Source organism: Megalobrama amblycephala, linkage group LG6, assembly GCF_018812025.1.
Source record: "Megalobrama amblycephala isolate DHTTF-2021 linkage group LG6, ASM1881202v1, whole genome shotgun sequence".
NCBI lineage: Eukaryota > Metazoa > Chordata > Actinopteri > Cypriniformes > Xenocyprididae > Megalobrama > Megalobrama amblycephala.
Window position 1 is genome coordinate 36,370,043 of NC_063049.1, and position 16,060 is coordinate 36,386,102.

The following is a 16,060-nucleotide window of genomic DNA, read 5'->3' on the forward strand; positions in this document are numbered from 1 at the left end:
GTAAATATATTATAAAAGCTGTTCGTCTGAAATATTGCCTGTAGGAAAAGCAAAACGTAAACATACGCATGCCATATGTGTTTGTCTTTTGATATAATTCCTGCTTCACTCGTTGAGCGTAATTTGTAACAAAGGAGTCCAACGGCTGTGTTAAATATGCACTTACATCATGCATGTGCCTAGAGTGAGTATGCTTGTCTCTCTGGGCCGTGTGTCGTAAGGAGATAACTTGTGTGTTTTATGGATCTTATGAGCACTGTAACCGCCATCACAACGGAGATCTTTAATCTCACTGATGTGTGTTCGCCAGCGCATTGGGACAGTCCTTGAGTAGGGGTCAGGTGATAATCTGTAAACGCCAGGACGCGGGACCCTGAGAAAGCGAAAAAGGAATATAAGCTTTTAGAGATCATTAAACATTAATACAGTGTGATTTGTGTGTCGAGCCCTTGTGCTGAATTTCAGTCTACATCATTATAGAATTTCATCTCGGGGACCCTCTGAAGTGGCTCCGTGTCAAACAGGAGATCAGATTGTAAGCGCCTTTAGAGGAACTGATTAACTTCTGGTTCGCACAATCGCTCACAGGCTGGCGACCGAAGTGTTTTATCTGCATCCGCTTGAAGCCTCTAAATAAATTGGCCAAATTGGTTTTTGGACCAGCTCCACACTGGGTAAATATTTAGCAGGTTTTTCTTCTGCCAATATATTACATGTGGAGAAGTCTGCACGTTCCTTTTTTTCCAGAATGGTCATCAAACTGGAAAATGATTGACAGTAGGTGTCAGTAGTTTATTTTGCCAGTAGATGGCAGTCTTCCCTAAGGACTGTAAATTGTGTTTTCGGGTCAAGCTTCAGAGTTTTTGATATAGTGTTCAGGAGAAACTTCAGATGGCTCACTCTCTCTCTCTGCCATGTCTATTCAGGCTAAATATATCTCACTAGATAAATTATTGTTTGATGCTTTGGTAATAAGACAGAAACCATGATTAATGTAGTAACTTGCTGAATGAATATGAAATGTGCGGTCGTAAGTATGTTTAGTGGCATTTTTCTGCAGATTTGAATGGTGGCTCATCCAAACAAAATGTAGTCCAAACTAACCATTTTATAATAGATATACTACAGAGCCAGAACCAAATTCATCACCATCTTGTTAAACAGTGCAAAACATGACCATTAGAGGGAGCACTTTTCACACACACAGATACAGACGTTCATTTACTTATACTGATAAATGTCTCCTTGTCTTTTCGAAGGAATTTCTCATTGCTTGGAGTTGAAGGCTGGATTTGGCAGTGCAGTCACAGACGTAAGAGATGGTCGCAATTACAATAATATATATCAAAAAAGCTCATTTTTTTTTATGCAGTTTTGTATGTTAGACATGGAATGTGAATCTGGAACAATACAGATCTCCTGTAACTTGTGTTGTAATTTATGGTCTTATTTATATAAAATTATACAACAGACCTATGCTCAAACAGAAATAGAATTATTCTCTTAAATGTAAGACTTTAACATTTTAAAATAATGATAATAATGCAACATTATATGATACTATTATAATAATAAACACTTTGTTTATATTAAATTGATCACACCAATTTCTGCATGTTTGGCTTGAAACATTTCTAGTAGAAAATGAAATCTGAAATACACCTCAAATATTTCATAATACATTGCCAGGCCCCCCCAGTCACCCAAGGACATGACAGAAATAACAACATCTGCTTAAATCAATTTAATGTTCACTTAATTATGAAGTTGTATGATTTAATTATTATTATTATTTTTTTAAATAATACTTTACCCAATTTATTAAGACATATGTGATGGAAACATTAAAATATCCTACATAACATCAAATAAAAACATGTATTGTTAAAGGCACCGTGCAAATACATTGAATGGAATTGGATTCCAACTTTAATTTATTACTTAATATAATATGCAAATGTTTCCCCCCTGTCTTTCTTGCAGAATCTTGGTTTGGACACGCAGAAGAAAACCTTTAAATTCAAATAAAATAAAAAAAAACTCCTGTACAGAGAAACAGTAAGGAGTTGCTCAGGTAATGCATAGAATTCATACAATTCTGTGAATCAATGTATTTTTGAATGTTTTCTCACACATCTGCATCTATTTGAAAGGCGAGGTACACTGGACAGACGGACATCGGAACCCAAGTCGTCTGGAAGTGTGACGGCACGTGGTCACATGACCTGGAAGAGAAAACCCAAGAGACTTCTGGGATCCCTATCTGGTTAGTGACAACATTTCACCTTTTTATGAATTTCATAACATGGCAGATTTTTTTGGTTAAAACCCCCAAGGTGGTGCATCCACAGAAATGTTAGACGCTTAACTAGAAGCTGACGCTTTTGGCCTTTTTTACACAATGTTCCTGTTCAAGGATTCAGTTAACCGTGAGATAAGTAATTCAGCGCACATATGGCTTGTGCGATTTCACCCGTGCTCTTGAGGCAAACCCCCTTTCGCTACACAGAGACCCTGATGTGGAGAAAGTGCAACGTATGGCAGCCTCGCATGACTGACAAATGTGGCTTAAACTGACATGACGACACACTGTGTTGTTTTGATTTGCCCTTCTGCCTGCAGAATGGGCCGGTTATCAACCTGGAAAGAAGTCTAAAGGCTGATGAACTGATCCGCACAGCGACACAGCTGCGCTCTCTTCCCCTCTTCGTCTGTCCAATCTCCCCATTTATGTCCTGAGATCCACAACTTTCTGCAACTCTGGTGAGTACCGTGCTATTTCTTTGTCCATGTGCCTATTAGAACCCCTTCTAATCCTTATAATCTTGCTCAACTGGTTCTTGCAAGTTCCTCTTAGGCCCAATTTTTGAACAGGAAATGTCATTATAGGAAATGGGATGACCTTTTGAGTTAGCAATCTATTGATGAATCAGCATCCATTCGGCTGGGAGCTTTCGCTGACTGTTGTAGGCCTTGAAGCGCGTAGGTTTATTTCTGTGCTGAATTCAAAGCGTGGAAGCTCTGAGCACAGCGTATGAATTTATTTATTTATTTATTTTTATTTATTTATTTATTTTTTTCCCATTGAATGTTATGAGCATGTTTCTGGAGGAGAAAGTCATTTGCAGTAGTATGGGAAAATTTGACTGTGATATATTTAGCCAGTTTGACGTGAGACTTTCTTGCTGACTGTGCTTGCGGTTCAGGGCCTGGTTGATTCTGACTGAGCGAATGCTGTAGAAATGAGGATAATTTTCGTAATGAATATTAATGGCAGATGGCGTGTTTGCATCTGTCACCATGGGTAGTTCCAGAGGTTTCTGGCATCTCCCTGCACATGATGTTGCATCATGGTTATTTTCCGTCCCACCGACCTGTCTCAGATACCTCAGAGGGAACTCTAAAGGGAGTTTTTGTCCTTTGTCATCGCAAGTAGTTTTGCCACATTGGCAGCTTTTGCTCAAGGGCGATCAGCAAAGGGACTGCGGAATAGAGCATTAAAAATAACTCGCGTGAACCGTCGAGAGCTTGTGTCACACGTTGGCTCATGTTGGTGGCGAAAGGGGACGTCGAAGCTTTGTCACGACGCGAGCGAGCTCACCCTGACAGGCTTTGCTTAGATGTTGAGAAATGCTAGACTAGACTAGACTAATTTAACCAGCTCTGACACATCACATGACCAAATCTCTTCATGTGTCTTGGCATAATAACATGGCTATTGTGTGATGAATGACATTGAGGGGGAAGAGAGAAAGTGTCGATAGGTAATAAAATTCAAGAACTGTATGTTCTTCAATAAAAAACAATAGTCATTTTATATATCAGAGAACCACTGCCATAATGTGTCTGGATGTAAATCCTGTTAGGTTTTCTTTACTGTAATACAGTACTTTTTATAAAATAATACAGTAAAATAATACTGTAAGTAAGCATATATTTCCACCAACATCTCATTACTCTAATGTGACAGTGATTACCTTTATTTTCAATGGTGATTTTCAATAGATTCTTATTACTGCATTTTTTCGTCCATGTTACATTTAAAATAAAAAGATAATACAAAACATTTTATACACTAGCTGATCAGTAGTTTGAGGTTAGACAATATATATATATATATATATATATATATATATATATATATATATATATATAATATAATTTTTGTCATGACAACTCTTGAGTGTTTGGCATGGTAATGGGTATGACAGTGTTGATATGTTTGGTCTTAGCGGAATAGATCTGCTACGCTGCTGCTGCTGTAGGTTATTACTGCTGCTGCAGATCAAGTACGGGACTTGGTACTGGCAATACATACACGACACGCTGAAGTGCAAGTAAGACAAGTAAGACTTGTCGCTGCTTTACAATATAGTGTATATGAATTACCTGTAGCAGATCTATACAGGTGGAGCTGGGGAAGATGGAAGGTTTCTGAAAGCGTGTTGCACTGCTAAGGCAAAAGTATTTGAAGGTTGAGCACGTAAGCTCATTGGCCACTGATACAGCAGGAACCAATCAGCTGTGCCCTATAGATACCGATGTGATTACGAGCAGGTTGAGTTAAAGGACCTATTAAGGATCTAGAGTTTCATGATAGAACTTTGTGTGTATATATATATATGTGTGTGTGTGTGTGTGTGTGTGTTGTGTACCCTAGATATATTAATAGGGTGTAACAGTACACACAATTGATGGTTCGGTGCGTACTTCAGTTTTTGAAGTTGGGTACGGTACGGGTTCGGTAAAGCAGGGGGAGAAAACTAAACCTAAAACATAGGTTAAGTAAAATATAATGAATAAATAGGTTAATATAGTGCATATATGTAGCGAAAGAGTTCATTTCTCACAAGCTGTCGACAATGAATGACTTGCCTGAGGTAAATGTAATGTTACATGACAATGTTTACAAGCCGTTTTATTGATGTCTTTCCGTCGTTGAAACACTGATTGAGTGATTACATGAGATATGATACGCTTCAGTAATTTGTACTGTATCTTTCAACATACCTTCAGATGTTCATTCATGTTTATTCTGTAACTAGTATTAAAGAGGAAGAGATGATCATGTTCAGTCACGCTCACGCTTGAACTAAGGGCACCCATACAGTGATCTGTCACATCACATTAAAGAATGTCAAAACAGTATTTACTGTTTGAATTTCATGATAAAATGACAGAATTTGAAAGATGAAAGTTTGTCTCTTATCAAAAGTAACAAAACATGGAGCTTATTGCGATTATTGGTGGTTAATGGTGGTTAGGCTACAAGGTTAGGCTCTATTTGTCATGTACATGTACATACTGAACTGTAAGACATGAAAATGAACGCGATATTGCGTAGCTTGTTGGTGAACCACGGTTCTGTCTATTAAATGCCGCTCCATTTGAAAGCAGGTGATGGCGATTTAGCGGTAATCAGGGAACCGGCTTTACTGACGAAATGCGCGTGAGAATCGCATGCGATATATCGCCCAGCCCTAGTTACAACCCATGAAAATATCTTCGTATTCTTTCATGCTAGAGTTGTACAAATGAGGGTACTTTCTAACCTCTTCACACAATCTCTCGCTGCACCCAAACTCTCTCACACTGACCCCAGGGCATCAGGCCATTCTTATTGTCAAGCCCCATGTCATTGTAAGATGCCCTCTTGCAATATTTACCAAATCTTGAAATTGCTTTCTGATATGAATTCTGCTTTTTGGATTTGTTATGTGGAAAGTATCACCATGCAGAGGTATTGTTGCCAGTTTTTAGCTGATTAGAATTTAAAACTTGTTTGGACTTCTGCACACAGGGTCTTGTACCTACATTGTACAGAAAGATGAGCCAGCCAACTGTAATTGAAAATCATTGTGAGCCTTGTATAAAATACCATCAGATTGTTGTAGTTCTTTCACATATAGTGTAAATCCTCACTGCAATCATTTTTTAAATGCATTTAGCGGTAATCAGGGAACCGGCTTTACTGACGAAATGCGCGTGAGAATCGCATGCGATATATCGCCCAGCCCTAGTTACAACCCATGAAAATATCTTCGTATTCTTTCATGCTAGAGTTGTACAAATGAGGGTACTTTCTAACCTCTTCACACAATCTCTTGTCTATATACTGTAGGCCTCCATTGACGCTGTAACTAGCTTGCATGCGTTCTGGTCTGTTCTGTTTATGCAGGTTTCCGGTCTGTAGTGTTTATGCACTACGCCCCCAGGGCACGGTTGCCACCTTGTGGATAAAAGAATTACTACAAAAAAAAACATTGCGCATATGCGACAAATCCGGCGGTGCACGTACACGTTCATGCGCATACTCTTCTGATGATGAAATTTGTGTTGTGCGCAGTTGCGCACTACGCTTACCTTTGCGCACAAAATGAAGTATACTTTGGGCTTTACACCCCAGGCTGGAGATGTTCTTCACAGATTCATTTGATTCACTTATAAAATGTTTTACAACAAGGTTTGATTATTTTTTTTTTTTCCCATCTGAACACAGAGCTGATGTTTCTGACAGGGTCCACATGTCCATACATTTCCTCAATCAGTGATAGCAGTACAGAATGTTCTCCTGTCTTGGAGTGTCTCCTTTTTTATGAAATTTCTCTTTGAAAGCAAGGGTTGCTTGGGGAAATAATATGCGAAACATGGCGCAAAAGACATAAAAATTCTACACAGTCCAAGGAGGATGGATGAAGAGGCTTGTGGGTAGTTAGCATGCTGGAGCGCTTCCTGTCTCGACTGCATGCTTTGGCTTTTCGGGTATTTTGGCTTAAATGATGCTCTTGTCATCTGGGCACACATTAAAGGCAAGCCCATCTGTGACTGCGGGATGAGTGAATGCAGGGCACACGCAGATTACTCTTATTAACATCTCAGTGCCACCATTATCAGCTCAGCGGGGACTGGAGTCCCCAGTTTGTCACAGTTAATGTTTCCAGTGTAGTCAAAGCCTGACTTATGATGGACTATTTCACCCGTGTTTAAGACCGACTCCGTCTGGTGTGTTGTGTGGTCGTGACTCTAATTTGTCATTCTTAAGTATTCATATATTCATAGTGCACAGCTTGAGCACATTCACTTGTGTTTGTTTGTGAGAGCTTGGATGCATGTTTTTTTCCTCTCATTGAACTCATTGAACTTCTCTTAATGTATGCAGCGTATGACGGCAATGACCATGCAACTTATGTAAACATCACCGCAAATCAATATATATATTCAAGCTCACTGGAATGACTGGTTTACCAGCTACAGAATACATTTGCATGATTCCTTTAGCACCTACTCTTTGTAGTGTGAGTCCATTATAGACTCTTTTTTTTTCATTTTAAATCAAAAGCATTTTCTAATCAGCTCATTAAGTGAATGACAATTTGACCTAATTATTAAGATGTCAATATCTCACTTTTGAGATTTTTTTTTTTTTAGTTATGCATGTTTTGAACCTACCACAGAGAGGATATGCAAGAACATGCCCAATCTTAAAAATCCCACATTACAGCTTGGTCAAGGCTTATCTCTGTGCTCTCACGGGGCTTGACTGTAAGGATTTCTGATGGTTATGATTTTCTAACTTTTGCAACACTTTCTGTCACCCATCACAAAAATGCATTTTGTTTTTAGAAATGTATTTTTATATGTACCAGAAAAAAAATCTTAAAATATATATAATATTTCATATTATGTTTTTCATTAAATAAAAAAGTCATAGATAAATAGCCAAATTTATATAAATATTTATAATAATTGTATCTGCATTTTTATATATAAGATTTTTTTTCTGGTACATATAAAAATACATTTCTAAAAACAAAATGCATTTTTGTGATGGGTGACAGAAAGTGTTGCAAAAGTTAGAAAATCATAACCATCAGAAATCCTTAGAGTCAAGCCCCGTGAGAGCACAGAGATAAGCCTTGACCTTGACTATAATATAATATAATATTTTATATATATATATATATATATATATATATATATAATATATATATATATATATATATATATATATAACAAAAAAATAAAAATGTCGTTTTTTTTATTATAGATTTTAAATTTGCAATAATATATACAAATGTTTATACAAAACTTTACTAATTACTTTTATAATTTACGTAAAAACACAAGTATAAAATCAACAACAGTGTCAACACAGCTCTGGTCCGATTAGACAAGTGACCACTCCATCAGCTGCACCCAAACTCTCTCACACTGACCCCAGGGCATCAGGCCATTCTTATTGTCAAGCCCCATGTCATTGTAAGATGCCCTCTTGCAATATTTACCAAATCTTGAAATTGCTTTCTGATATGAATTCTGCTTTTTGGATTTGTTATGTGGAAAGTATCACCATGCAGAGGTATTGTTGCCAGTTTTTAGCTGATTAGAATTTAAAACTTGTTTGGACTTCTGCACACAGGGTCTTGTACCTACATTGTACAGAAAGATGAGCCAGCCAACTGTAATTGAAAATCATTGTGAGCCTTGTATAAAATACCATCAGATTGTTGTAGTTCTTTCACATATAGTGTAAATCCTCACTGCAATCATTTTTTAAATGCACTGCCATCTATTTCAGAGCTTTGAGGTCTTGTAAATCTCTCCTGCCGGAAGTGGAAATTCCTCAGTTCTAGCTTGTCGATGACATCCCTTTTTTCACAGACATCACTCTAAACTAAGTTTGTAGTTCCGTCGGATATGGCAATAGCAAAGAAAGTAAAACGAGGAGCATATTATTAACGTTAACTGATGGTAAAAGAGAGAGCGTGCGCACTTCTGTTGTATGCTCTTGATTGTTGATCGCTTACGGAGCACACATGCATCATTTGGATTAAAATTAAATCATGTGTGCAAGTAAAAACATGAACTGTTAAGTGATTTTTGTAGCCTATAACGAGTGGTTCCCTACTTTATAACTGTAATCACATGACGTTTTCATTAAGTTTTCTGTGCGCAAACATCTGAAGCGCGCTCCCAGAAAGCTTCCTCTCAGACAGCATGTGAATTGCCTATTAAATTGAGTTCTCTTTCATGTCTTCTTGTGCTTGAATGGACAAATTCAATGCCAAAATGAAACAGTCGGTTATGTCTTAAGTGAATGTAAACGGTTGAGAACGAAAACGCGTGCGTAACAGTATGTTGGATACATGCAGCTATCAAAGTGACAGCAGCCTAATAAATCCACTGCTGTCTTTAATGTTAAAGGTGCAATATGTAAGAATTTTGCAGTATATCCAAAAACCACTAGGCCAGGGTTATATATATTGTATATATTCACTTGAGTACTTACAATATCCCAAATGTTTCCAACTATTTGTAAATCGTGAGAAAATTGCGATTTTTTTTTTTTTTTTTTTTTTTTTTTTTTTTTTTTTTTTTAAACCAAGGCTCTGGGATGTGTGAGTCGCCGCCTGTCAATTGCGTCATACCCGCGTTAACCCTCGGTTTCTGGTTTATTTTGTAGAAACCATGGAAACACCAAAGACGCTTAAATATAATACATATTTTAATAGAAAAGGGAACAACTGTTTTGATATATTTATAGACAGGAAACAAATTGTTATATAGCTCAACATGTTTAGTCTTATTGTTTAAATCTAATTTTCTTGATTTTTTTTTTGCGAGTACCATGCTTTACCATGCCTCAGAGAAAAACACTATTTTGTGAAGTTGCTAACATAGCATGATCAGATGCAGCTTTATTTTTAGTAACAGTAATACAGCATTTTCTCCATCATACAATACATTTTAAAATTAACTGCATGCCATTTATAAACATAAGCCATCCAGTATTTAATATGATATTCTAAAATCGATCTAGTTCACTGCAGTGTGTAACAGTGTCTCACAGCAGCCACCGAGCAAACGCACAGAGTTATAACATCATTTTCAATACTCTCAAATGCATCTAATATGATAAACAGAGCTGTGTTACCTCATACTCATGACTGGAAAAGCGGAAGCAGCACCGGCGACTGTGGCATAATAAAAGCTCCGCTGCTCGCGGCATGTCTTGTGCAATCGCTCCAGTGGCCTCGTTCAGCTCCCACAGCACTCGGTCCTGCTCTGCTTCATACTACAGTAACGTTAATAATCGCATCCATGAACATGATTTGTTCCTGAGTCCTATCCCAATTCTTTTCCACCGACCGTTGAGATGAAGACCACATATGCCAAGATTCCGTGCTTAAACTTGGCGTCATCAAGCTACGCCTTTGTTTTGAATAGACCTCTAGCAACCTCTAGCGGACAGAAAATATTACATAGTGCACCTTTAATCTAACAACAAAAAACAGAAAATCACAAACTGCTCTTTACTGTTTGAGCCCTGCTGGAGCAGCTTTTGTGCAATAAATTAAATTAATGATAAAATATAATAGAGCAATAATATGAACAGTGAAAGTATCAGTAGCTCCTGCAATACATTTTAAAGGAGCTAAAGAGGTTCTTGTCGAATGAGTTTTTGAAATGAGCGCATGGGTAAGAACAACCCCCCTCCTTCACAGCTCATTTAGAGGGAACGCCTCCCAAAACTCGTGCACGAGTATCAGAACACGAGTGTTTAGCACCGGCATTCACCATGTTATTAAGCCGGGCACACATTTAACGACTAGCTAAAACATTCTGACTATGCTCAACATACAGCGATTGTTTCCTGCTCCTGAAGCAGATTTATATACTTTCACATGGAATTTGAACACCGACTGTAAACGCAGACTGAAAGCAACTGGCTCTGACTGTCATAAGTATCAATTTACATTCATAATCGGTCTTACAATCGTTAAGTGTGTGTGCGACTTAAAGCCATGGATTCATTATGTCGGACTCACCGCAGGTGACTCATAATCTGCAGTTGTTACTCCTGTCTCCTGACAAAAACATTGCATGCAGCGCCTGTGGAGTGTGGAAAGTTACTGGAGCGCGCAGCCGCGCGCGTCTCTCACATGGATCGTCATGGCCAGATTGACAAGCCAGAGGGCCAATCCGCGCACGTCTCTCACAAGGAACGTCATGGCAGTGATTGACAAGCCAGAGGGCCAATCGTTTACGCGATGATCGCGTAAACGATTGGCTGATGTTTTTAAGGCCCTACCTCGTGCACAGATGATGTATATTAATATTATTCCTTTCAGTGCACCTAATAAATAGTCTTTTATCAGTTAGTAAAGACAGTTTCAAGTAATATTGCAAAAATGTATAAAACAAAACATCCTCTTTAGCACCTTTAACAGGCATAATTGGGTGTGAAAATGGAGGATATATCTATTTGCTAAGCCAACTAATTTGATTCATATTCTTTTGATTTCTCTGTCCAGTATTTTAAAAATAACAAATGCAATGAAAATACAGTAAATACATGTATCAGCAAGTACTAAAAATGAAAGTATCAGTATCAGACTCCTGGAAAAAGGGGTATTGGTGCATCGTCACATACTGTTTTTCACCTGCTATATATAAAGGAAGTATGCGGTTCAGATGCAGTCTTGAGTTTTGCACCCCTGTTCTAGACTAATGTAACTGCCCCCTAAAGGCAGAACCAGCCATATATACAGTATATATTTCATTTCATTTCATTTCATTCTTTATTCCAGACCCTTAGGTCCATATCAAACAAATAAAAAGAAAGAAAAGAATAACATACAAACTTACATTACATACAACAAACATTATTTAAAAGACATACAAACTTGCATTCCAGTGCTTCCAGAACCAGGAGAACTTAATTTAGCATAGTTTATGACCATTGTGATTGTATGTCTTGAATCACTTAATCGACGCATGAAATTATACATATAATTCCTTAATACAGCATGAAAAGTAGGAACATCACTGAATACAGTATATAATGTTGTAATAAAATAATCATGGTTTTAGTGAGACCTGGTTATGTTAAGAACAGAAATGCGCCTATGATGAGTAAAATACATGAAGTGGATGATTTGGAACACATTTAGCTGTCTGCAATTGCAAATGTGTGCACAGAGGGAAGAAAAGTAGGATAAATAAAATAATAGCAATAATTGCTAATAGCATTTTTTCCCCAATTAGTCTTAAAGTCCAGTATGGATGTGTTATGTAAACGGAATAGTCTGAAACCTGTTATGTCACCTGAACACTGTGAAAGTGGGAGGTACTCTGTAGAAGGAAAAAACACTTTATTTGATCATTTTAACAACCTTGCAAAAGGTCCCCCCCCCAGAACCGCCCCTGCCTGTCAGCTGAGCTTTTTTGAAATCCAGAGCGATTGCCACATTGAGCCGGTCTCGAGCAAAACGCACTTTTGTGTTTTGCATAATTCGCCTTGTTAAACAGTCATGCTTTTCAACAGCACATGGATTGTTTGTTTCTGTTCAAGCTTCCTTTGCAATACTTTCCTCTGCCACTAATGATTCACTTTGATGCTGATGCAGTCTGACTGATTCTAAGGCAGGGCATTAAACACACACACACTTCTCAGTGCTCCAGAAAACAACAAAGGCAGGCATTTTGGCTTTGATTTATAGATCTACACATTCTGAAAGCTTATATAAATAAGCATGTTTTATACTTACTTTTATAGATGTTGTTGTTGTGTGCATAAAGTTCTAATTTTTCCCTGACGACTACCCCCCCCCCCCCCCCCCCTTTTTATTATTGCACTGCTTTTGTGGTCTTCTATTTCATTGATTTGCAACCAGCGATACTGTACATAAGCATCATAAAGTACATTTAAGCTTTGTTAAATATTTTAAATAGAGGCTGCAATTTAAATAATTCAGGGCTGTCAATAGACTGAAACAACTAGAAATTTTGTTCTTCATAGCAATACAACATAAGATGTAAATGCCTCCAGAATTATAGAAGCATGTTTCTGCTTTGAGTGAAAAATGAAAAGTTAGAACTTTTTTTCTCATAATTGACTTCATGTGAGTTTATTTCTCAGAATTGCAACTATTTCTCATGATTGTGGTTTTATTTCTCATTATTGTGCCTTTATTTTTGAAGATTGTGACTGTTTATTGTAATTGCAACTACCTGTATATATCTCACAATGAGTTATCTTGAAAATGCATCTTTATTTCCCATTATTGTGAGTATTTTTCATAATTGTGACTTCATATCTCACAGTTACAAGTTTATTTCTCAGAAACAATGTGACTCTTTTGTTTTAGAGTAGCTCACAATTACCTTTTTATGTTTTGAACAAATATCTGCCACATTAATCTTCCCATTAGCCCCCAGAATTACAAGAGAATATCTATAACATGCAACAGGCCAGCTCTTTTCTGTATGTTCAACTTTTGCTTTTGCATTTTTATTTCATTCAAAATATATACCTGGCCTCCTAAATGAAAGCTTTCTAAAGTGTTTTCCCCAAAAGCATTTACTTATAGTCCTGTATTTTATAGGGGTCTTTTTTTTTTTTTTTTTTTTTTTTTTTTTGTAACACACAGCAGAATCTTTTCACTCTAAATCTTGTTTCTAGCATGTTTGAATAGTGCTTTGATATAGTGTGTATGAAACACACTGCCATTGAAGTTGGGGTCAGTAAGATTGTTAAATGTTTTTGAAAAAAGTCTCTTAAGCTCACCAAGGCTATTTGATCAAAAATACCATTAAAAATATTTTTTCATTTTAAAATGAATACATTTTAAACTGAATTTTTAGCAGCCATTATGCCTGTCTTCAGTGTCACATGATCCTTCAGAAATTATTCTAATATGCTGATTTGGTGCTCAAAAAACATTTCTTATCAGTGTTGAAAACAGTTTTGCTGCTTAATGTATTTTTTACTGTGATACATGATTTTTATAACATGCAACAGGCCAGCTCTTTTCTAGATAGAAAATAGGAGAGAATTAGTTTGTTCCTCAAAACTCTGCAACTTGCCTTCTCGACAGAATGTGTGGATGATATCTCACAACTCCCCTGAGACAAACGTTCAGACACTGATAAATGCATGTTGATTTATTTAGACTTGTTCTACAAGCCTTTGCAATTACATCCTCGCTGATATTGCAGTTTCAATTTTATTATCCTTTTTTTTTTTCAGATAGCAATGTAGGCTATATATCCGATTGACCGTTATAAAAGATATTTGGCTCACCAGTTGGTTTTCTGTATTGTATGTTCAAGTTGCCAGTGTAGACAGTAGGAGTCAAACATGCTATGAAGAATAGCCTTAAGTGTATACAAGTAGAGGGAGTTTGGCAAGAGAACTCTGGGAGAACTTCATCAGTGAGTCGCTGTGACATCTTCCTCGGCCACTTCAGTCCTGTGTCACTGGGTCTCGGCACCCGGCCACATGAGCCGCAGTGTTTGGGCTCCGTGTTCTAGATCAGAGGGGGGGCTTGGTGCGCACGAGAAGATATAGCATAGGACAGCAAGGAAGGAAAGACCCAGAAGACTCCAGAGGTCTCTCTGAATCACTGGCGCTGTTTGAAGGATGATGAGGCGTTGCTTTAAGGAAGGATGAGCCATGTAGTGTGCTGCGAAGCTGACCTGAACAGACATCTTGGTAGGATGGACCACATTACCATGCAGCGCCTGTTTCCTCCAGATACACAATATTTGAATATCTCCACACCAGATTATTATTTTGCATTACACTTCTATGCAATTGGCTTTTGCTTTTGCATTTTTATTTTTCGTTTCATTCAAAATATATACCTGGCCTCTTAAATGAAAGCTTTCTAAAGTGTTTTCCCCAGAAAGCATTTACTTATAGTCCTATATTTTATAGGGGTCTTTTTTATTATTATTTTTTTTTTAGTAACACACAGCAGAATCTTTTCACTCTAAATCTTGTTTCTAGCATGTTTGAATAGTGCTTTGATATAGTGTGTATGAAACACACTGCCTTTGAAGTTGGGGTCAGTAAGATTGTTAAATGTTTTTGAAAAAAGTCTCTTAAGTTCACAAAGGCAGCATTTATTTGATCAAAAATACAATGAAAACAGTAATATTATGAAATATTTTTGCAATTTAAAATGAATACATTTTAGCAGCCATTATGCCTGTCTTCAGTGTCACATGATCATTCAGAAATTGTTCTAATATGCTGATTTGGTACTCAAAAAACATTTCTTATCAGTGTTGAAAGCAGTTTTGCTGCTTAATGTATTTTTCACTGTGATACATGATTTTGTTTTGCATGTAGATAGTTAAAAAAACAGCATATATTTGAAATGGAAATGTTTGTCACATTATAAAAGTCTTTACTGTTACTTTTGATCAATTTAATGCATCCTTGCTGAATAAAAGATTTAAAGGTGCCATTGAACGTTTTTTTACAAGATGTAATATAAGTCTAAGGTGTCCCCTGAATGTGTCTGTGAAGTTTCAGCTCAAAATACCACATAGATTTTTTTTAATTAATTTTTTTAACTGCCTATTTTGGGGCATAATTAGAAATGCGCCGATTCAGGTTGCAGCCCCTTTAATTGCTCACGCTCTCCGCCCCCGGAGCTCGCGCTTGCCTTAAACAGCATAAACAAAGTTCACACAGCTAATATAACCCTCAAAATGGATCTTTACAAAGTGTTCGTCATGCATACTGCATGCATGTGTCGGATTATGTGAGTATAGTATTTATTTGGATGTTTACATTTGATTCTGAATGAATTTGAGGCTGTGATCCGTGGCTAACGGCTAATGCTACACTGTTGGAGAGATTTATAAAGAATGAAGTTGTGTCTATGAATTATACAGACTGCAGGTGTTTAATAATGAAATAACAACGGCTCTTGTCTCCGTGAATACAGTAAGAAACGATGGTAACTTTAACCACATTTAACAGTACATTAGCAACATGCTAACAAAACATTTAGAAAGACAATTTACAAATATCACTAAAAATATCATGTTATCATGGATCATGTCAGTTATTATTGCTCCATTTGCCATTTTTCGCTATTGTCCTTGCTTGCTTACCTAGTCTGATGATTCAGCTGTGCACAGATCCAGACGTTAATACTGGCTGCCCTTGTGTAATGCCTTGAACATGAGCTGGCATATGCAAATATTGGGGGCGTACATATTAATGATCCCGACTGTTACGTAACAGTCTGCGTTAAGTTGA

The 16,060-nt window shown here is 37.1% G+C and overlaps 1 protein-coding gene across 8 annotated transcripts in view; it reads left to right on the plus strand.

The window, feature by feature from the left end:
* The window catches only part of pcbp3 (poly(rC) binding protein 3), a 78,479-nt gene that overhangs the window by 23,545 nt on the left and 38,874 nt on the right, over positions 1-16,060 (plus strand). For all 8 annotated transcript variants that reach the window (XM_048194465.1, XM_048194464.1, XM_048194469.1 and 5 more), the window contains exons 2-5: positions 1,260-1,312; positions 1,984-2,074; positions 2,154-2,266; positions 2,623-2,763. The gene's annotated coding sequence lies outside the window, so the exon portion shown is untranslated. The remainder of the gene's footprint in view (positions 1-1,259; positions 1,313-1,983; positions 2,075-2,153; positions 2,267-2,622; positions 2,764-16,060) is intronic.